The sequence below is a fragment of the Lissotriton helveticus genome, chromosome 3_1, assembly GCF_964261635.1.
Source record: "Lissotriton helveticus chromosome 3_1, aLisHel1.1, whole genome shotgun sequence".
Classification (NCBI taxonomy): Eukaryota; Metazoa; Chordata; class Amphibia; order Caudata; family Salamandridae; genus Lissotriton; species Lissotriton helveticus.
The window spans coordinates 761,442,519-761,466,160 of record NC_136061.1 but is presented as its reverse complement, the minus strand read 5'-3'; the positions used below and the strand labels follow the sequence as shown (position 1 = coordinate 761,466,160).

Sequence of the window (23,642 nt, the reverse complement as noted above, 5' to 3'; positions counted from 1 at the left end):
GCGGATCGAGGAGGTGCGTGCCGAATTATAGGTGCCAGTTGTTGCGTTTATATACCCGACAACACACCTTCCGTTTATCAGGCTATCTCTAAGTTACATAAGATAGCGACTGAAATACACCAAGTCACTAGAACATAGACCTGCTCTAGTTGGTTCTGGTGCATTGTTATGTCATGGGCATGGAAATTACTTATTATAGCGGCCTGTATAGTAGGCACTATTCTAGGTTGCTGCCTTTGCATTCCGTGTATGCCTATTACATGCCCCCTATGTACTTCTCTATGCATGTCCTGTATCCCTAAGAATGAGAATATACATGGTATTCATAAACCGCTTATGCTTCATCAATAAATAGATGATTTTATGAAAATAGATACAAGAAGCTTGAACGATGAAGATAGAGCACCCTCAGCTGTTACAGTATAACTCTGACTCTGTTTATTATTCTTTGATGTTTTTTGTATTCGCAAAGTTTTATGTGCCCGGAGTGTATTTTTAATTAGCCAAAATGTATTTAGCAGAGGCTAAAAGGAGGGGCTGTTAAACGGTAAAAAATGTATGCCGTTAAGTTAGCCTCTGCTTTCAGCCGTTTTGTCTACCAGCCCCCATTTTGTGTTTCTGTGGGGACTTTTTGCAAAGTCAGAAGTTTCATGTTCACTGAAAGCTGGTTGTGCTGATAATACTTACGTGTCAGAGTAGAGGCCCTGCCCTGCCCTGCCAAAAGGCCCGAGCATGCAGATGTTCCTATCTACAAGCCCACCAACGCCTGTACCCACCCCTGCCTATCTACGAAAGTGATGTGGGAGGGGGTTTATGAGGATTCAACAGTTGAGCATGTAAGCATTACATAAAGGGGTTGTGTAAGGGGTTGTGTAAGCATTATGTAACCATGACAAAGGGGTTTTAGTGCTTGTCTTACTGTACCAAATTAGTATAAATACCAGGTTTGAAACCATGCTAGTCAGTTCCCTCGAAGCCCCCTCATGAGATGTAATAAACTTGTGTTTTGTTCCACTCCAGTGTCGATCCTTATTTTGTGAACCGGTAGACTAAGGGTGACCCTGCACTAGTGAGACAGATAAAATATCTAATTTCTACAAGAGGGTCGAAGTGTTTGGGGTTAGGGGATGGGCAGAGGGTTGGGAAGATACGGAAAAAATGGAAAGGTTGCATTCTGTGGGTTGGATGAGGATATTTCCTTTCTTGTAGATGGTTATGCACAGTTCCCCAGCGAACCTTTGAGAAGGAGTTAGGGTAAGTTTGGATCCACGTGGGATGTTGGTGGCATTGGTTACAAGGAGGTTCTGTAAGAAAGTGGTTCTCCATTTGACAGGTTTGGAGCAAAAGATGAGGTCTGTAATGAGGCCTCCATGTGTAGCACTGTGATAGGTGTCTGTTATTAGTGTTTCTGGGTGTTCTTTAAGGAGCTTGTGTTTATATTTTTTTGTGGCATGTTTGGAGAGATTTGGCGGGAACTGAATACGGAAGGAGTTTGGACCATGACTTGCAAAGATGGGTGAGTGAGGTCATGGTAGGGTGAAAAGAGAGTAATGGGTCTCCGGGAATGGGTTGGATTAGCAAAGTGTTTCGGGTTGAGTTGAGGTTGGAGTCTGGCGTTAAAGATTATGAGATCGTGGGTAAATCTGTGAGATCACGGCGATGTACGTGGAGATGGGGGGAGTGGTGCGGAGGGGAGGTGTCAATTTTTGGGGGAAGACTAGAGTGCCAGTGTCAGAGGTGGGAAGAGGGGAGGACTACAAAATGATCTAGAAGGATCCATGCGATTTAAAGTGGGCCTTGATAACTGATAAACACTGATGGGTATGCTGATCCTTCAAGGTCCTTAGGGGTCATGGTGTCTAGAAGGTTGGGGGTAATGACAGACTTTGTTGGCCAGTCTGCGCAGAGCCCTTTGTAGTCCCGGGCAGACAAGGATCTTGGTGCAATGGAGGTTTAGGTTGGAGATTGAGAAAGATTCCAATGTAGGCTTTGCAGCATCAGGATTTTAGGGTGCCAATAATATAGAAAACATTGAAAAGGTGATGGTTGAAGTCAATGTACGTCACAAAATTATCCAGCGCTACTAATATTATTAGTGATGTAATAGTGACCATATCAGACAGGATTAAATTTGTTGCCACCACATGCAAAACTGCAAGCAGTGACCAGCTCAGGGCATCAAGAAAGGTTTCCAGCTGTAATGTATAAAAGGCATTGTCAATTTTAAGTGCCTCTGTGCAATATATAAAAGCCACATTTTTGATGCCACTGGCAACAAAGTAGTAATGCTAGTAATACGCCTCCGAACACCACATGATTTGTCACTCTAATATCAGCTTTAAGCATATTTTTAAAATTCAGCTGTTTTTCTCCAAACACCAGCTTGTGAGTTCTGAAAATACACTCATTTTTGTCTTGAAAATTAACTGTCAATTTTGGCATGCATATATTATTTTGGCTTACATATATTATTTCAACCATGCAAATAAATCTGATTTAACTGGCCGGTTTGCACACAGGAGGTTCCATTGCACCTCATGAGCTGCTAGTTGGACACGCCTGATTCAATCAACATATGGGCGAAGCCAAATCCCTCTCTCCGGTGTGCTTTGTGAAGCTCTTTATTGTTGATCACATTAGGACTGGAGACAGCTGTGCTTTCAATCCAGACCCAAAAATAAGCTTGGTATAAGGTTGGAGATATTTTTGCTTTTTTTTTTTAAACATCTGCTCATTCTGTTTAATTATTGTAGTTCCTTCATACAAACTCCATAATTTTAGTTAATGTATTCCTTTGTGTTTAGTATGATGAGCACTCACAGAATCTCAGAAGCATAATGGATGTATTCAGGTTGTTCAACATCTTTTGCTCTTTTCCCTTTTCAGTAGTTTGTCTGTTTAATGTTTTTCTGGAACTAAATGCACCTTTCACAACCAGCCTTAAGAATAATATGTTTATTAATAAATCCCTCACTAGTGCACCAGCCATGTTCGCTTTAAATGAGGGGTGCTGCGAAAACGTGGGGATCTTGTTCAAAGGCATAATACTGAAGTTTACTTGTCACTGAAGTGTGCTTCTTGGAAATGTCTACCAATGGAAAAACGGGCTTCATTGTTGTTGATTGCTCTCATATGCTCAAGGACACATTTTTTGGTTTGACCTGATGGATGGTGCTATCCACGTACCTCTTGTTACAAGGCCATGCTAAGACATAGATTACAAATTAAAGACTGCGGGAATTGTATGACTGCTCTACTGCCAATACCTTAGGAACTGGGAGCTCTTTCATGCTGTTGCTATTACTACATGCTTTGCATCTACCACAGGGGAGAAAACCCTTGCGTTCCCAGCCTCTCTGATTATGTTTCTAAGTAATATCACTGTGGGCTAATATGTCCCTTAGTGATGGATTTTTCATGTACATGATTCTTGGCCTATCATTGAGAATCTTACCCAATATTTGATCACTTATAAAGAACTTTCCAGTTTCTTTGTAAGATGTTCCTACCTTTACTGCAGCTGCTGGTAAATGTAGTGATCAATATTTTATCTTGTATAAGGGATGGATACTCTCGTCTGTAATAGAATCCTCTATCTACTCTTGGCCTTCAGTCTTTCTATGGCTCAATTGTGGATAACTTCACTCCCTGAATCTCTGTATCATGCAATTCTGCTTCTCGTGGCATGCAGTCTACGTATTGCGGTTTCTTTTGGCTCTCAGCAGTTCTCCAGAAGGGATGGTTCACTTCAAAGCTTCCGGGTGACAGACTGAGAGCATGCAGTACACTATTGCTGGTCATAGGTTTTCTGTATAAGCTTATCCTTTAAAGCATCTCCTTTGACCTCAAATAGAAAATCCATTAATGGAGTCATTTCTTGACTGATTGCACATATGAAATCTAAATTCAGATTGCTCTTTCTCAACTTTTCCACAAAACTTAATACTGATTCACTCATATCCTCCCAGATGATAAACAGGTAATATATGAATTTAAGCCACAGCACTACTTTATCATTCTTCTCTGCAGTTTCCAGTGCGATGGACACCTTCTGCTCCTACTATCCCATAAAAAGATTGGCATAGTTTTGGGCAAAGCAGGTACCCAACTAAGTACCCCTTCGTTGTCTATATATGACTCTATCAAACAGGAAAATATTGTTCTCAAGACAGTACCTCATCATTTCAAAAATCATATTTGTGTGTGTAGGAAATGTTGACATGCCCTTATACCATCCTCATGTTTTCTGTCAGTGTAGAGCGAGCACACATCAAGTGTCATTGACAAAAAATATCTTCCCAAATAATTTCCTCAATTCTGGTTAGGAAATATTTTGCATCCTTTATGTAAGAAGGGAGCGACATCACAAAAGTTCTCAGGAAATAGTCCACATATCTCGAGGGGTTTTCGAACATACTCCTTCTAGATGACACTATTGGTCTAGTCTGTGGGGTATTCTTATCTTTATGTAACTTTGGCAAGAGATACAGCATAGGCAAACGTGAGTGACTTTTTTTTTATATATGCATATTCTTCCTGTACTGATATACCTTTGTCCTGCCACCATTCCAGTTTGTTCAGTCTCAACCATGGTTCTATTATATGTTGTTCTGCCAATAAAACTGGAACAACATCGGTCTGATAGTTGTCTGTATGCTTCTCCAATATACATGTCTTTGGGTAACACCACTAGGTCTCCCTTTGTCCACAGGACGGATAAAATACTTGAATCATTAGACAAAGTCTCAGTTGCCTTGCTTTGGTTTCATGATAGATTCCAAATTCTGTTGTGATTCTCTTTTCACAGTTTCCTGATGTTCTATAAAGCTATTCTCATGAAAGATGTCTTTGACATCAAAAGGGTCTGGGGCAAAAATATGGAATTGGGTTTAAACATTCTAGCAAATGATATATCATAACTAGTTTCCAATCCATCTAGCGATTCTTCAATGGTAGTGATTTCATTACATATTGCTTTGCCTTTTTCAACTCATGGAGAGTGATCAACAAGTCCACATTCCCAGTGGTTAAATTTGCTGTTCCTCCGAAGTGGTTCAAATGAACCTGTCCACTTTGCATTGCTTGTTTGGGATAGTGCAAATTTTTTTGTTTCAGCTTTCGCTCTAATTTAGGTAAGTTAATCTGAGTTTGAACAGAATTAAAACCAGAAGAAGGACAGAATGATAACCCAAAACCTAATGCTACCAGTTTGTCCTCTCTAAGACTTCTATTAAATAAGATTACGACTGTACTATTTACCATATCTCCTTCCATGAGTGCAGGGGTTAGTCCCTCATGTTTCTTCCCACTTGGCCTTGTGATTTTCCTCCATTTTGGATATTTCCTTTGCTGTAATTTCTTCTTTTATTTGGCACTTGGTATAGCGCACGACTCGCTCCCAGAGAAGTATTTAGGCGCTGCTCTAATGAGGATAATTTTAAAAAAAAAATCAAGTCTTTAACCCCTTCTTAAAGTAAGTGAAGTCTGTGCAGGAGTGGAGACTAAAAGAAAGTTTGGTCCAATGATAAGGGGGTGCATAAGAGACAGATCTGCACCCCATGTCTTGGGGTGCGTATGCGTGGGATCACCAGACGTGCCTTATCTGAAGACCTTAAACATCTTGGAGGCAGGTACGGTTTTAGTCAAGTAGGCAAATATGCTGGCCCGGACTTTTGGAGTGCCTTGTGTATTAGACAGCATAGTTTTAAAATGACACTCCTTCTAATCGGCAACCAGTGAAGCTCCTTAGAATTGGGGAAACGTGCGAGCGAGTGCGAGGGAAGATTTCAGATTAGCCGTGCGGCAGTGATCTGGACCACCTGCAGCTTGGGCAGCAAGGTTTTGTTTACTGATGTCAACAGCGCATTCCCATAGCCAGGTCGGCTAGTGATAGGAGCCTGGACAAGAGTCTTCCTAGCAGTGTCTGGAAGCCAAGTGAGGGCTTTTTTTTAGGAGCCTCATGGTGGCAAAGTAGGTGCCACAAGTGGCGTTAACTTGGTCTTTCATGGAAAGTGATAGGGCTATCTTCACTCGAAGATTTGTTACTACATGCTTAGGTGAAGGGGCAGGGCCACGTTCTGAAGGCCACCAGTCAGCTGACCATAACTTGGTCGCTTTGCCAAATAGCATGATCTCTGTCTTGTAGCTGTTTAATTGGAGATAATTTGCTTTTCGCCCTGTCTGGGTCGGGTTCAAAGGAAAAAAGGAAAAAAGGAGTTGAGTATCGTCTGCATATGACACGATCTCTACATCGCATGCTCTCACAATCTGCATAGATGTAAAACAGAGTTGGGCTCAGGGACGATCCCTGGGGCACTCCCATGTTTATTTGCATCAGTTGTGAATTGAAAAGATCCAAGCAGACTTGTTACGTTCAATTCGCAAGAAAGTCCCTGAGCCAATGTAGCGCCTTGCCAAGTAGCCCAGCCCTGTGAAGCCTGTGGCTTAGAATAGAATGGAAGACTGTGACAAATGCTGCCAACAAATCCAACAACACCAACATGACTGGGGAACCCACATCTAGGGAGTGCCTGATGTTGTCGTCCACAGCCAGCAGCAGAACAATTCAGTGCTGTGGAGCTCTTTAAAACCTTGCTTTGCTGCCTCCTCCTCGTTTTCTTGTTCCTTTTCCTCTTCTTCTCTGCTGTGTTGCTTTCTGCCCACTCCTTAGTAGGCAGAACTCATCTAAAAAAGTAGTGGGTCTACTCATGCAATCACCCTCTCTACTGGTGCCCTCTCCCCATTCAAAATGTATCACTATCAGTTGCTGTTTCGGAGCCCCTGTCCAATATAGTTGTATTATATTGTACCTGTTTCCATTCCTCTCTGCTGACTTAATGCAACCCATCAAATTTCTTCCAGAAAGTTAAAATGCCCCGGTCTCATAGTCATCACAATCCTTCTAATATTTCCTCTGTTTGCCTATTTTAAATTCAATGTCCAGCCTGTCCAATCTTGTCTCGATCTGCTTCTTCAAGTTCTAGATTATATATTTTTCTGGTCTTTAAGTTCTTTCCATGTTGCCTCATTTTCCTTTAGCACCTTTTCTCTGTCTGACCATGCATACTTTATAAGTATTTCCAGCTCATCTTCAAACATCCGGCAGTATTTTCAGCCCTCTCCTCCAACATTTTGGGATCAGATGAGTCATAGAAGTGACTTATGTATTCGTGCAGCTCCCTTGGTATTTTGCCAGTGTCCAAGTAATTATTTAAAGAAATCTCCTATCACCATTTGAAGACTTATGTTTTGTGCAATCTTTCCAATTTCTTTAGTTGTTCTGCCAGACTTTGGTCTTACAATTATGTTTTAGTCACTGGGGGCCCTCCTTTGCCAATGTCCGTAAGTATGTCTTTGGCTTACCTTGTCTTCCGTGCATCTCTATCATCTGCCATCAGAACAGTTGTATTTTTGCTAACTAGCTTGGTGTTGTAGGTCTGAAATGCCCACCTATATAATATGGTTGCAGGTTTCCCCTGCCTCCTGCAATTACAAATGGGAAGATACCTCCATCCACAGTACATTCAGCACAGTTCTGGGTAGTACTGAGAGTAAGGTGCAGTAACACCAAAAACGCAGGATTAACGAAGATCAACCCGCCTCTGTGGCAAAGCTCCACATTCCCATTCAACCCACCTCAGCCCCTTGCTGGAGCAGGTCTGTACCCCCTACTACTCATTGTTTGCACGTCGTTTTACACCTGCTTCTTTGATCTCTGCGCCAACGTGTAGCAGCCTCTCCATGTGCAATGCAGCTGCTCTGTTCTTCGGGTAGCATCCTTTCCTTACCAGCTCTTACTGCTCACCACTATCTGAGTGCTCATGTGCCAGGTAGGGTCCGCTCAGTTACCAACTCCCATTGCTCCTTGGACCCCATGGGGGTGTAGCACCCAGCTGGAGGAGCACGCCAACCCATTAACTAAAGTTTGGAAAGTTTGAAAGAACTGCGCTCACTCGGGGCGATACTGCTATGTGCTTATTCAAAGCAAGCTACCCATGCTGTGTTTCGGCAGCGAATGGGCTTGATCACACAAAAGAATGGACACGTCCATCGCATTGCATGCCATCTTTGCAAAGGACAAACTACATTATGCATTTTGTACAATGACACCAGTAATGAAATGCACAGGTTCTGGCATACGTAATAAATCCCACATATTTTGACAAAACCCTGCTGCTGGTATTAGACTCCTCATCATATTACATGTCAATAAAGTAAATGTCAAAGCTCTTAATATGAGACATGTGCAGACACCCTTCTCTGTATAAGTCAAAATGTATCCTCCGGTTTGTTCTAATACTAGACCTTTATTAGACTTATTTTTTAAACTGGCATTGTCCTGGCTTCTTGTTTGTGTTCGCTCCTTTTGATGTTAATATATGAGGCTTCACTGTTTGTAACTATTTGGTATGTGAATAATCTTTGTGTTTGATGTTGCACATCTTAAAGGTGATGCTCGTATGGAGGTGCAGACTATCCCCTAGATTCTTCATTGTCCCGTTTTGCGAGTCCTTAATAGTGATTATTAAGGAATCGCTATTAAGGACTTGCAAAACGGGATTCATGTAGAAATCGCAAATAAAATTGCGATTCCTACAGCTTCCTTATTTGCGAGTAGCAAATTGCTAATCGCAAATAAGGAATAACTCCCCATTCCTAAAGGCCCATAGGAATGAACCGGGAGTTATTCCTTATTTGCGATTAGCAATTTGCCACTCGCAAATAAGGATGCGATTTCAAGGGTGCAGGGGTGTCCAAAGGACACCCTGTAGCACCCCTGAAATGCAAATGTACACATGTGTTGCGCACACACATGTCCAGAGGACATGTGTGTGTGTAACATGCAACTTAGAAAAATGCACTAGAGTGCATTTTTCTAAGTTTTCGCTATTTACCACAGAGTTACAATTCGCGGTAAATAGCGGCCAAAAATTGCGATTTCGCAAATTAAAAATGATTAATGAATTACATTTAAGGAATCTCAAGTAGAGATTCCTTAAATGCAATTCCTCGCAAAAATGCGAATTCTATAATAGCGATTTTTGCATTTGGGATGATGAATCCCAAATGCAAAAATTGCGCTCGCAAAGGGCCAGATTCTCAGAATCCGGCCCTTTGCGAGCCGATTTTACGTTGATGAATCTAGCTGAATATTTGTTTATTTTTTAGGCTTACTGTGTATGGCACTTGCACTATTCACGTAAAATATTTTGTATTCTTATACTTATTTATAGGGCTATAAGGCAGCCACCTTTAGCCTATGACATCTTTTGTTCCAGACCTTAAACCACTGGTTTGTAACATTGTCATCACATCTTAAGCTCAGCCCACAGGACTATATCTGTGCCACCACATTTCGTTTGGCTGTTTGGGTGTGTCCTTTCATCTCTATTGTAATTTAGGAAGGCTCCTCCATTGTAACTCATGAGGGACTATTTTACTGTTAGGGAGCTTCCAAGTAACATTGGGAAGCTGGTATCCAAACAAGCATTGGCCAAAGGCAATAGGTCTTGGCAATGCGAGAGCTGTTGGAGTTGTCAATGTGAATGTCTTTTAGTTCTGTTGTATAGAAGCACATTCGCTATTTAGCATGGCTGAAGGCCACTGAAAAAAGCACTGTAGCGTGGCCAGCGCTAGCCACGCCTTTGCGCTTTTTTGTCAGACAGGAGGGGCGGGACAAGGAACACAAAATAGAGGGCAAAGAGACAGCGCATGGGCTGTGTAGCCGAGACCTAAAATGAATGCATCTTTGCGTAATGTAACTGTTGCTCATGTAAAGTGCTCTCCTATCTTTTGGTTGAGTTTGTGTTATAGAACCCTGCAAAAAAAGTGGTATCAAGTACTTAGTCCATGCTCCAGGGGAGGGCCAAACACAAGAAGAGGAAGGACACATGCATGCTGTGACAAACAGGAATGATGGATATGAGAGAGACGTGTAAGCTAACAGATGGTAAGCTATGGACGGCTCTAAGCAGGCCTGGGCGTAGTTCGCAGAGTTTTGCTACGCGGAACTCTGTGAAGTGACAAAAAAACTCCACGGAGTTCCACAGGTGGCAGAGTGTAGTGCGAACTGCCGTTCGTGCTGGTTTCGCTGCCGCTTGGGTAGAAATTCTACCCGAGGGGCAGCTCGCGCTCGCTAACGTACCGTTTGCGAGTGGGGAAAAAGCACTGCTGCACTCCGCAGAGCACAGTTTTGTGCACTTTGCGAGCTCCGTGGAGCCGGTGTGCAGAAAACTCCGCGAACGGAGCGGAGTTCACCGCCCAGGCCTAGCTCTAAGCCTACTAATCGAGACAGCTCATGCGCTGTCTATCCAAGACCTAAAAATGGGTGCTGCTGAAAAGAAAGCAACCTGTTTTCTGTAGCATCCATTTTCAGATTGTTTGTTTAGTTTTTGCTTGCTATCCAGGACCCGAAGCAGCACTGTCAAATCCGATAGTACACAGTATAAATGTTACACTTGTTTGCTTTTCCATTGCTTGTGCTTTACAAGTTTGCTTGGAAATGTAAATTGAATGAAATTAAAGTGTGTCAGAAGTCAGGGACAAGTTATTGCACACCTAGTTAGTGTACAAGACCCGGTTAGGTTAAAATCGTTAGTATTCTATATAGAATTTGACTACACTATATCTCTACCTCCTGTTTGCTAGTATAAGAATTCTAAATTTTGCAATGGCGAATTTTTGTTGACATTCCATCAAATGTATTTAATCTTTATAATGTGTTGTTGTTTGATTTATAGTTACAATTCAATGTAAATATATTTCACTTCTCCGGTTACTCGTACACTGATACCTTATTGCCAAAAACCTGTTTGGCATACATTGCTCAATCTGTCGTAGGAGTTGGGTTCATTACACAAATATTCTTTACCACGGGCTAACAAATACACTCACAATGCAGAAGGGCGTGGCTTGAATACCTGTCGGTGAGACTTATTTACATTATTTTCGTGGTGGCAGTGGTACGAGGAAGCTGTCTGTGCTGTCTCTACTGCGGCTCTCGACTTCCTTCCCCACTGTGGGCGACCATACACACCTCAAGGATTTCTAGGAAGTGGCAGGTGTAAGCCGTGGAGGCCTGGGCACAAGGCCTTGCAGAAGAGCGGGGTCATTGCCTAAATGGCAACCTTATGCCCAGCAGCATTCCTTCTGGGCCTCACAGCTTCCTCGCTCTTTCTTGATCTTTATTCTTTTCAAAAATATTTTTATTCGGGTATTCATGTTCGCACAGTAGCAAGTAAACATTGTGTACGCGTTTACAAAGTATAAATAGTTTAGGAGGCACAGCATGAATTACCTGGTCAGAAGTCATTCTGACGCAAGCTAGGCCCAGGTTGAAGGGGTCTTCTCTGCTTGACTTGAATGTTGCCATCAAGTTCCCCTCCAGTTGGACTTGTGAAGCCACTGGAACAGGATGAGTGAGGTTGTCACGAATGTCTAAAGAAATCAGTCTCAATACAGCATATTGGCCTGAACCTCCCTTCCTCTCCTTCGGAAGCCATTACTTTCTTTACTTCCAAACACTGTGTTACTGTAATAACTTGTATCAATTCCAAACCAGTCCCTTGTGGACAGTTTGAAGCCCAGATGTGGGGATCCCCACTGCCAAAAATGACTTCTCAGTTCTAACATTTACGTCCCACAATTCATGAAAAATGGACAAGTATCAGAAAAATTAGGATTCCATTTTAACCACTCTTCTCTTTGAATTGAACTATTAGTGGAACCCCGAAGCCCCCGCTCTCTGGGCTTTAGGTTTCTCTTCAGCAGCCTCTGACCATGAATGGTCATGTCTTTCGCAGATCACATGCAGCTACAAAGCAACAGCGCTCTGCGAGTGGAGCGATACATTAGTGCAGTGGTGTTCAACTGTTTGACATATGTAAACCAGTACATAATCACTTTTGGGAGCCAGGGACTCTACAATTTGAACTACAAAACAATACAGAAAATATACAGAAACATGTATGCATCAAACTGACATACATATTCGAAATATTTTATTGAGTTCGAAAAACAAAGAAATACAAAAAAAGACATTTCAATTCTAACGGGAAGGGTGGAGCATTTCAAATGTTGGTTTTATTTCTAAAAGATAAAACCATATGCCAGAGTCTAGTGTATCAGTTTGTCATTTTTTACTACTAATGCATGCTCTACTTTTGTCGGTACATGGCAGTTCTTCAGTTGAGGCCGACAGTCGTCGTGGGTGTACTTGCACTGCTCCTATGAGTAAAGCTATAGACACCAACTTCATTTTTAGCCTCTAATTTAAAATGTCTTCACATTTTTACAGCGGTTCACATTTTTCAATGTCGTTTTTTTATGCATATATACTTTTATAATTTGCGAATATTGTGAATTTTCTAAGCAGTCGTAGACCCAGTAACAACTGCTGTAATAGAGCAAAGAAGGGGGTCATGGCGCATGAGTGCAAGGTTCTTATTGAAAAGGAGCGGGCCAATGGATGTGCGCTATTGGAATGCAGCAGAATCCAACGAGTAAGGTAAGAAATTGGGGCATGCTTTAGTGTCACTGACTGTAAACCCTTAACTCCCACTCAAATAAATGTTCAAAAACAGTTGTCTAGGGTTCCTTCATGTCTTCATCTTCTAATGTAACCAGCTGTTAGAAAGTGGATTAGTCTTTTGGGAATGAGGACCCTTATCAGCTTAATGAATGCACCCTAGTGTTAGGTCTTAGCACAAACCTCAACCAAAGTCTGTTGACTTCCTGGTAGCTATCACACAAGCAGCAGGCATTTGTCCATAGAAATGTGTTTTAAGTTCAAGCAGTATCGATAATTTTAAAGTAAATAATACAGCCCAATAAATGAACCCCAAAATCATTTATTTGGATAAGAAAAACCAAATGTTTGAATGTTTCGAAGTCTCAAGACAGCATCATTTGGAAAACAAAAATAGTATTGCTTGGCGTGAGTTCATGCCAGCCCCGATGGAGCAGACGTCTGATGCACCAAGCAGGTAGCCCCACTCAAAGATTTTAACTTAGGACTAAGTCTCTGAAAAAAGGGTCAAAATCATTCAGCAGGATGAGGACTAAAGCGGCGATGGGGATGGTCCCTCAAAGAATATGTTATTGTCAACATGCTGCTGAAACCATTGGTTTTAGCACCAAAAGCTCTGACTGGGACGGAGCTGGGATTTGTAGCCACCAAGCTTGCTTCTTTGTGGGGATGCATTTGCCAGCTCCAAATGCAAGGTTTTACCTTCAGACTTACTGACTTTTTTGGTTCTCAGAATCCTTCAGCTGAACAAGGCTGGGAGCTGTAGCTACCTTCGTCGCAAGGTTCAGCTGAACCTGTTTTCAGAATGGCGGAAAGCTCCAAGTGTGTCAAACCTGATAATTCTTGTGCGCTTTAAATGCACCCTTCCTGACAAAACTTTGTCCCTGTCCTCTGTAGGTGGGAAAAACCACTAAGCCCCGCTTTTTTCAAACATCTAAGAACGTTTTTTGGTTTGTCATGCAGCCCACCAGGCCTCCAAGGCAAGCTTCTAGGTACTAGATTTCTCCCCCGCCCAGGGCTCTCCAGGGTCCAGTTCTCTGTGGTAAGCTTGGCCCTCTTTGCTTATGTCTCTGGAGCAGACACATAGGAAGCCACAACTTGACCCTTGAAGAGCAGTTCTAGTCCCTGGGTACTAGCAGGAGTCTGGAATCCTTGAACCCTTGTCTGCCAATAAGGTGATTTTCTTTCAGTAAGGCCTTCCTCTTCAAGTGTAGTCTTCCGAGGTCCAGGAATTTTCTGAGGCAGTGATAATGAGGTGCCATTTCTATCCCGTGCATTAACCAGTGACTGCTGAATTTCCCATACTCAATCCTGGCTACTTTCTCGCCCTGTATTAACTTCTTTTTCACTTTATTGGTGTGTCCGAGTGCATTAGCTGACATCTAGCAATGCACATTGTGGAGAGTGCATGGTTAGCCTGTGGAAGAAGTGTGCTGGTGTTATGCACGATCACCAGAGGAAAGGTCTTAATGCATATTGAATGTAGTGGAGAAAAGAGGAGTGAGGGATAGATCATTTGAGATTCGTGTTTTTTTTTCTTGTGTGTGGTTGGAATGGTGTAAGCTTGAGTGTGGTCTATGTGGGAAGAGTTTTAGTGTTGTGCATGATGGGTAGAATAAACTTCTTATGTTACCGTAATCATGTAGCTGTGCATATACCTGTAGTAAAATGAGAGGAATATGAGAGGATTGCACATGTTGTTACACTTACATTCCTTGAATAGGTTTCAGCTCTTCGTTGGTTGTAGTCCTGAGTCCGCTAATGGCCATACTTTCTATATATGGGCAACAGAATGTGTAACATTTGATTGGGAAAAGCAGATCATTATTTCCAAGGGATCGTGTCTTTTCCAGAAATAAATTCCATAATTTTGAAGCTTGCAGCAAAATGGGGTTCAACATATTTGTATTATCTAGTAGGAGGTAATGAGCGACTAAGGTGCATGAGTATTTTATCAAAGTCTTGAAAGAGAACCCAAAAAAACACTGATGAAACCTAATTTGCTGGTGGCAAACACTGGGAGTAGGCATCTGATTGGCTGGGACAGAGGTCCAGTCATTGATTTCACTAAAATGTGTGGGTACAAGTGCGTAATGCATTTAGTCCCTTTTCCAAGAAGGCCTATTGCATATCCTTCTCGAAGTGCGTCGCAGCGCCCCTGCCTGTACATGGAGGGTGGGCGGAGTAAGGAAGCTGGCTCCTGACCCTCCCCGCTGCCGCCGGACACCGGCTAAAGGGGGGGGCGGGCTCACCTGTTGAGGGGGCGTACCCGCCCCTATTTAACTCCGGCGCTCCCTCGACCTGGCCTCTTTGTTCTGCTCGCCCGCGCCCGAGCAGACTATGGCAAAGAAATTACAGTGAATGTCATTTAGGTGCGGCATTACTACGGCTTAGAATTTGCAGTGACGGTTGTTTTAATATGTGCCATTTAACGGAGTGTTTGTTTGACACATTCCAGTAAACAGTGTGTAGTGTGATTTATTAAACTACGTGTGCTGACAGTACGGTGTCTTTCTCCCCCTTTATTGAAGTATCTTGCTCTCTTCACAGCTGATTGTTGCGTGTGGGTGATGGGACATTCGTATGTTACCAGATTGGAACGCTGGGCGGCCCTCAAGAAGTGGACACGGGTTTTCGCACAAACACAGATTGTATGGTTGGGCCTTCCGGGAATGAAATGGGGCAACCTGAGGTCTAAGTTAGAGCAACAACTTGCATTAAGGGGTGGCCCCCCAAACGTCCTCATCATTCACCTGGGGGGGAACGATCTAGTCACACTCGGGAGGCGAGCCCTGATACAGGTCATGTAGAAGGACTTCGGGGCAATGAGCAGCAGGTTGGGAGCTGCAGAGCTTCTGTGGTCAGAAATTACCCCCCGTAGAGAATGGAGGGGAGCGAGATCTCCAGCAGCCATAGAGCATTCCCGCAGGAGGGTTAATAGGTCCATGCAGAAGTTCATGGGGAGGAGAGGCCTGGGTTTCATTAGGCATGCACTCATACAAGAAAAGACCGAAGGGTACTTTGATAAAGATGGGGTGCACTTGTCTGGTTTAGGTATGGATATGCTCCTCCTGGATATACAAGAGGCACTGACAGCGGCAGGTTGTAAGTAGCTGAGTGGGTGGGGGGGCTCTGGCATCGACGGGGGCCTCCCCAGAGCTGTGGCGGATTACAGGGCGATCTGGAGGCAGACGGGTACAGTAAGGGTACCTCTGCGGCAGAAGGGTACAGCAAGGGTACCTCTGCATGGCACAGTAAGGGTGTCAGAGCCAAGGACCAGAAGCCGAAGGAGGTTCCTGGAAACCGCGTCGGCGCCCCGTTAGTCCTTCGGGCGGTCGGGGGGCCTGAACTGACTGGGGGTGTGCCACACTGCTCCGCCCTGACAGGGGGGGCGGGAGTATTACGAGGATGGCAATGTGCTGCACCGTTTGAGCATCAACTCACCGTGCAAGACGGCTCTTTAGCCATGCGGGACAGCGAGGGGCTGCCTGCTTTGGATCGCCCGTAAGATGACCCACCTAATCGTCATAGATACGTGTTGTATGAAAATAAACCTGCAACAGTTCTTTCCCATAATCACTTGTCGAGAGTATCATTTGGGTGGGGACTGTGTGGTGTGGCTGTGTGGGTGCAAACAGGTGGGAGCGAATGACGGTGTGGGCACTATGCCGCTGACTGCGTGACCCGCAGGGGAGCATGGGCAAAGCAGCGCTTTAGTGCCACTAGTCGCAGCGCCCCTGCCTGTACATGGAGGGTGGGCGGAGTAAGGAAGCTGGCTCCTGACCCTCCCCGCTGCCGCCGGACACCGGCTAAAGGGGGGGGGGCGGGCTCACCTGTTGAGCGGGCGTACCCGCCCCAATTTAACTCCGGCGCGCCCTCGGCCTGGCCTCTTTGTCCTGCTCGCCCGCGCCCGAGCGCTGTTCCCTCCCTGTCCCTCACCCAGCTGCTCGTGCGGCAGGCGATGGAGAGGATGTTATAATTTTTTCTTTTGTGTTGCAGGCGGAGTTACAGGGCGATCTGGAGGCAGACGGGTACAGTAAGGGTACCTCTGAGGCAGAAGGGTACAGTAAGGGTACCTCTGAGGCAGAAGGGTACAGTAAGGGTACCTCTGCATGGCACAGTAAGGGTGTCAGAGCCAAGGACCAGAAGCCGAAGGAGGTTCCTGGAAACCGCGTCGGCACCCCGTTAGTCCTTCGGGCAGTCGGGGGGCCTGAACTGACCGGGGGTGTGCCACACCGCTCCGCCCTGACAGGGGGGGCGGGAGTATTACGAGGATGGCAATGTGCTGCACCGTTTGAGCATCAACTCACCGTGCAAGACGGCTCGTTAGGCATGCGGGACAGCGAGGGGCTGCCTGCTTTGGATCGCCCGTAAGATGACCCACCTAATCGTCATACATACGCGTTGTATGAAAATAAACCTGCAACAGTTCTTTCCCATAATCACGTGTCGAGAGTATCATTTGGGTGGGGACTGTGTGGTGTGGCTGTGTGGGTGCAAACAGGCGGGAGCGAATGACGGTGTGGGCACTATGCTGCTCTGTGCAACTCTGGGAAGCAGGTAAAGGGCTGAGATAATGCTTTGCTCCCGGGAAAACAGAGGTCGTAACAGCAGCTACACATTGCTTAGATACCCACTTTAAACCTATGGCAAACCAAATGGTCACCGCCATCGATAGCTGCCTCCTGATATAGCTGGCATTTCATTTGTCTACCTGATTACTCTTTGACCTTTTCTGTTTAAGTTAACCGACTTTGTAGCCTGACATCCTCCCAACCTCCCTACTGGCTTCCCTGTTCTTGTGATGCCCTGTTCAACGTTTCTGTATCTACCAGTTCAAAATGACCTCCATTTTTGATTCTCTGCGTCCTCCCTTCTGTCCCCGTTAGAAGAATGTACCTGCATTGCCACAGCTGTGCCGCATTAAATAGGTATGTACACAATCTGATCATACGGGATGTTTCAGCATCCTCGCATATGATGGATGGAGGAATACTAGAACATTGCTTGAGATGTCACCAGGGCAAATTCCCCACATGGATTACCTGCTTCTTTTATTTACGGGTTGAGGTCGATGGGTAATATAAAGCCATATATTGTTTTAGTGTCATGCTGAGTAGCGCAATAAACACCATGGAGCATAACAAAGAAAACAATGTGTCAGTATTTTGTCATATATTTCACTATTTGTGCTCCACTATTCCTTTCTGTTTGCGATTTATGAACCCCCTTCTTTAGATTGGATGTTGAAACTGTGAGTAGACGGGCAGGAAGAAGGAGGACGGAAGAACCAGTCAGTGGTCCCCTTGCACAACAAGCAGCCCTTCAACAAAACCATGCCCTTCAAAGTGTCATTCAAAAAGAGCCTTCAGATTTCCCGGAGGGGTGCCCCTTGTAGGATCTTGCCCTTCCAGCTTGGGGCCTGTGTTGCTGTGTGCCAGAGGTCTACTAGTGTTCCCATGGGACCATGAATGTTAGTATTTCTAGGTCCCCCATAAAGAGCTCTGAGGTATTCCCCGGCTGCTTCACCAGCCTGTCCATCTGGAATGCGGGCTCCCTCAGGGGGAGAAAGACCAATTGTTGATGGTGGTCAACTGCACCCCCCCAGTCATACTTTTGCATATCTGGTAATGCTAACCCCCCATTTTACCGCCCCCTTGTGAGTATATGTAGCAGCATACATGCCAGGCCCCGTTCCAGAGCAGTGTCCTGAGTTCCCCCACAATGACCTTAAAATATGATTTGTGTATAGAAAAGGGTATGTTAGGCAGGGCGTACAAGAAGTGGGTTAGGGAAATCTACAGTCGTCATGCCTGACCTTTCGCACCAGTCAGGACTAACACAGTTCTTCCTTCTCCAGTGGAGTCATTCCTCAGACCCTCAAACAGGTTATCATTATCTGAATCCTGAAAACAACCCACAACTGACCCAGTCAGTGTTTACAAATCTAGGTCTATTCCTGGTTTACCATGTCTAGCTAAGGTGCTCGAAACAGTTGGTACACACCAGCTGCCATCACTCCTCATTGTAAACAGGGTTCGTGGTGTTTAAGACCCCAACAGAACACAAAAATGAGCCTACTAAATATTTGCCAAAAACGTCTCAACTCCTTTGATTAAATAAACCCTGCGCATTTGATCATTTAGACTACTCTGCCGCCTTTAATACCATAGACCACGAATGAAACTGCACAAAATTTGACTCTTGTTATTAGACAACGACTGATCCCAAACATCCACTGTGGTATTCTCTAAGGCTCTACCCTGTCACCATCACTTCTCATTGTTTACAAAGTCCCCTTCACTATAATTCTGATCTTTTCTAAAGCATGTACATAATATACTATTCCACCTCGGGCTAAGCAAGGAGCCTGGCAAACTCCATAACTAGTCTCACTTCCTCTTTCATGTTCAGTGGTGAGTGTATGGCTGTGGACCAGGGAGGGGCTGCTGTGCTGATTCTGTTGGATCTGTCGGCAGCCTTCGACACTGTCCATCATGGAGTGTTAATGGACCGGTTGGCAGGGGCAGGGCTGGAGGGCCTGGCTTGGAGTCTCTTTAAGTCCTTTTTGACCGACAGAATTCAGACAATAGACCTGGGGGTGGATAAATCAAAGCCTTTTGCCCTTCCCTGTGGAGTGCCGCAAGGGTCCTCCCTGAGCCCCACGCTCTTCAATATTTACGTCAGCCCGCTGGCGGCCTTAATAAGATCTTTCGGCCTGCAACGTACATCGTACGCAGACGATACTCCAATTGTGTTATCGTTACAACGAGGGTCTCAAGCGGATATGGCAGCGAGATGCCACGACTGTCTAAAGAACGTGGCAGAATGGATGGCCTCCAACTGTCTGAAATTAAACGCAGGGAAGACTGAGGTTATTATGTTCGGAAGCAATCCTAACATTGGGACCCCTGATATGTGGCCAGAGGCACTGGGAAGCCCACCTATCCCTACTGGGAAGGCCAGAAATCTGGGTGTGATTGATGACCAAAATTTGGACTCCGGAGACCAGGTTAGCGGAGTAGTGTCGTCTTGCTTTCATATCCTCAGGATATTAAAGAAAATAAAATGCTTCCCTCGCAGCTGAGGGATTCAGGACGGCTGTCACTGCCGTCACACTGTCGCGTTTGGACTACTGTAATAGCCTGTACCTGAATTTGGAAAAGAAGCATGAATACAGATTACAGTTGGTTCAAAACGTGGCAGCAAGACTTTTGCTTGGGATCCCCAGATATGTTTCAGTACGTGAGGGGCTTAGGCAACTACACTGGTTGCCGGTATCAAGACGTGCTCAGTGTAAAGCTCTGTGCACAGTCTTTAAAGCGCTGAAGGGCATAGGCCCAGAGTCTTTGAGCAGTGGTATAAAATTGTATGTGCCGGGAAGAGCGCTTCGATCAACCGAAGGCAGATTGGTTGCGGTGCCACGAGTAAAAAAGGTCAGATGGGGACGAAACAGCTTCTTCTTCTGTGCTGCAAAAGCCTGGAACAACCTGCCGGGGCATCTCAGAAATGCCTCGGAGCTACTTTTGTTTCGAAAGGGTCTTAAGACCTGGTTATTTATGAAATAGTTCCCCCGTCTAACTCGGGAGTCAGTAGGCAGCGCCAGTACGCCTTTGGGCATAAGCTCATAAATAAATAATAATAATAATAATAATAATTGGCATCCCTTAACTGTCCTGGGGCTTGTCAACTAGGCCTGGGTGAAATTTAAATTATGCAGCTTAATGAGTGTAATTCCTGGTATTTTGCTTTTTGCCTGTTATTCGAAGGTCCGAAAGTTATGCCTTTAGACCACTTCGTGGAAATATGCGCCATTCTCAGTAAAAAGTTACAACAAACTGAGTCCATTGTAAAAATGTATGTGAATACAAGGGAACAGAATGCGATTTGCTGTTTGCAGTGCTTTTTTTGCACTGTTCTAATAAGTGGAATGCCTTCTCACATCAAAAATGAACGCAAGGATGCCTTTTGTTCTAAAATATATTGCTCAGTGATAGATTTGTATTTTGCGTAATTACGCATAATGTTGCCGAAATGTCACGTAATTACATAAAAGCAGATTACACCCCCCTACTGTTAACCCGTTTCTAACAGTGGTCTGTTGAATGAGGGTCATCGCCTCCTGTTGAAGATAAAGCTTGCAGCTTGAGACTACTATTGGACAGTGACTTGTCATCTTCCAGATTAGAAATATATGCGGTCTGTAAAACTGCATTCCACCATCTGCACCTGCTGAGAGGGGCCCTCCTCCATTGCTCTTAGAAAATGCCTCTGATCCTGTCTTGCCGTGGTTACTGCAACAGTTTATACACAGGCTTCCCAGAAGACCCTGTCTTGCAGCTTCAGAATCTTCAAAAGTATGTCACCCACTTACTATTTAGTTTGTAACAAAAACAAACAAGCATTGGCATAACCAATAGGTCTCGTCTTTAGGACCTTATGAGTGTTTAGTTATCCAGCACAATATCCTTGGTTCAACAACATCAAGGGTTGCATGGATAAACACTTATAAGGTCCCAAAGGTGAGACCTATTGGCCTAGGTCTCGCAACTGCGAGTTTTGGAGCTATTGGTATTGTAAATGGTATTGTAAATGGCAATGGCTTTTTTTAAATTAAAAGGTATTGTAATTAATAATAGTAATTTCCCATTAGTTATTGTTATGAACCAAAACGAATCCAATGTGTAATCCGGTCCTAATCTCTCTCCATAGGAACAGATTAAGATGTTAGGGCCTGTTGCTATCATATTATTTCGCCACTGGAGGTTGAATGTCCAAATGATGGAATAAATGCAGAGGGTTGAGGAAGCACTCATTGCTTTAGCAGCAATGATGGAGGTGGACGCCCTTCAAAAGTAATGAATGAGAGGAGGGATTTGCTAATGTATATAGCATATGCTCCCATGTTTTGTAAATGTCAATATAGCTACTCAATGGTCTGCCCTCATAATGATGTAGTTCTTCTGAGTGGTCTCTGCTGAGGCTCGAGCCCATAGAGCTACTGGCTGCAAGCATCTCCCACCAGAATGTATTCATGCGCATGCGCTACAACAGACGCTGTACATTTGTGGTATCATGTCCAGTTCCTCAAGAGTTATTGTGCACTCATGCTTGCTTCGCTGTGCCAAACCCCAGTTATCAAGAGCCCCGACACCAAGTAAGTCGCAATAAACACCACAATAAAATACATGTCCGGGATTTAAGAGCAGTGCTGTGTTTGGACAGTTTAATCTCAGACCCAATGAAGACGTCCATGCCGTCCTTTTATTTTTAGCCCAGCCCTTTGGTGAAGCGAGTGTAAAGCATCAGACGCTGAAACATTTATTGCGAGAGATCCTGTCAAGTCGATTGGCTTACATGTGTGAAGCCCGGGCTTGGACCAAGTGTCTCTGCAGCACCGGAGGCAATACAGGACCCAGGTCAGGACCTGGAGTGAAATGTAGGGGGAGGGATCAGATGCAGGCCACGGGAACGGAGCAGGAAGAGCACAGCAAAGAATACCGGGAAACAGCTGGTGGTCAGAGCAAATGAAGCTGCGACAAGTTCACTTGAGACCCGCGTTGAGATCGAATGCAATTCCCAGAGCTTAAAATGTGTTAACAGCAAGCGCGCAGTAGGAAGGGCCGTATGAAACAAGCATGTCTAAACTGCTGGCCAATTCACAGATATCACTGTGAGTAGGTGCAACTTACTTTTGCAGTGCTACTCACTTACTCCAGAAGTCCAGCCAGGGAGTCATTGCGTACCACTGAACTGCCAGTAATCACATATTCATGTGTCCATATTGCTTGGTGCTTTTATGAAAACGACTGCTTGTAATCCACATATTAGTGTTAACATAAGTTACCCCGTAAGATTGATTCCTAGACACACTGTACTGTACCTGTTCTCTCCCTCTCGTCCACCTGGCTGTGCTGAAGCCTGCTGACTGATTGGGGAGGAGGCAGGGAGGGAAGCACAGAAAGTGAAACGAAGGAATTGGGAAATCGACAATGAGAGAGAAACCAGCGCAGCGCCCGTCAGCGCTCATAATGTATTGTCAAGAATTATTAAACAAGCAAGGGGGGAAGTGCATGGGAAAGAACAGGCGCCCTGTGAGAATCGCGCACGCTGTCATCCGAATAGATATGTGAATTTGAGGCAAGTGGTTTGCTCATGCAAAATGAACACTATTGTAATGAAAACAAGCCCGGGATTTGTGTGTGCTTGCGCAAAAAGGAAATTTAAAAAAAGCATGCGAGTTGTACGCACGAGTGCGAGGCAAAAGTGAAAGTGATCGCGCTGTAAAGGTGCCGTGAGCGATGCGCTTAATGAGCCATGATGGAAGACCAGATGGCGCCTGTGCGCGTAACCGCAAACTTCAGGTCACAACCAAAAGCGTGTGGTCGGATTTTTAAAGCCGACATACTAAATGTCTCGCCAGTCAAGCGCATGCGCTGGCTCAGGCAAGACCTAAAAAGTGTCTCACCGGCTCTGAAATCCCCTCTATTGGCAATCAGTAAAAGAGAGGGCGACTGTATCTGTGCACAGTAGATAAGGCACTCCACGACCTATCACCTGAACTACCTCACAAAATGGTTCATCAGCCGGTTCCTGATCAGTACCCCAAGGCCTGCCAACAAAGGGCCTTTGCCCAGATACAAGTAGTACAGTGGACATGTTTTCAAGTGCAGGACACTTTTCTGTGGAACTCAATAACTTGTATCTGAGACTGGGAGTTTACTACTTCAAGGAACAGAAACACTTAAACTCGTCAATTCTCCTGCATGTAAGTTAATTTACTCTTCTTCAGTCTTTCTGTCAGCTGATTTTTGAAGCCCAGGCTGGTCAGATGCGTAAAAAAACAGGACACATTACTTCAGGTTCTCGGGACTTGGTGTCTTTCAGGGCTTTCTCATTTTCAGGGACATATGTGTTGCAGGCATCCTGTAGCTCATTTAATCTGTTAGTATCTAGCATCTGTTAATGAGCGTAGACGCGTGTGTGGCACTTTTATCTATTTAAACCTTTTTTTATGTATTGCTAGGTTTTTAATTAACCATCAATAAAAAATGTTCATAGTATAAACGTATACAAATAAAAATAAGTAACACAAAAAATAATCTTTTTTCCTATT

The 23,642-nt window shown here is 44.5% G+C and overlaps 1 protein-coding gene across 1 annotated transcript in view; it reads left to right on the top strand.

The window, feature by feature from the left end:
- SWAP70 (switching B cell complex subunit SWAP70) overlaps nucleotides 1-23,642 on the top strand; it is a 434,919-nt gene that overhangs the window by 143,708 nt on the left and 267,569 nt on the right. The gene's annotated exons all lie outside the window — the stretch shown is intronic.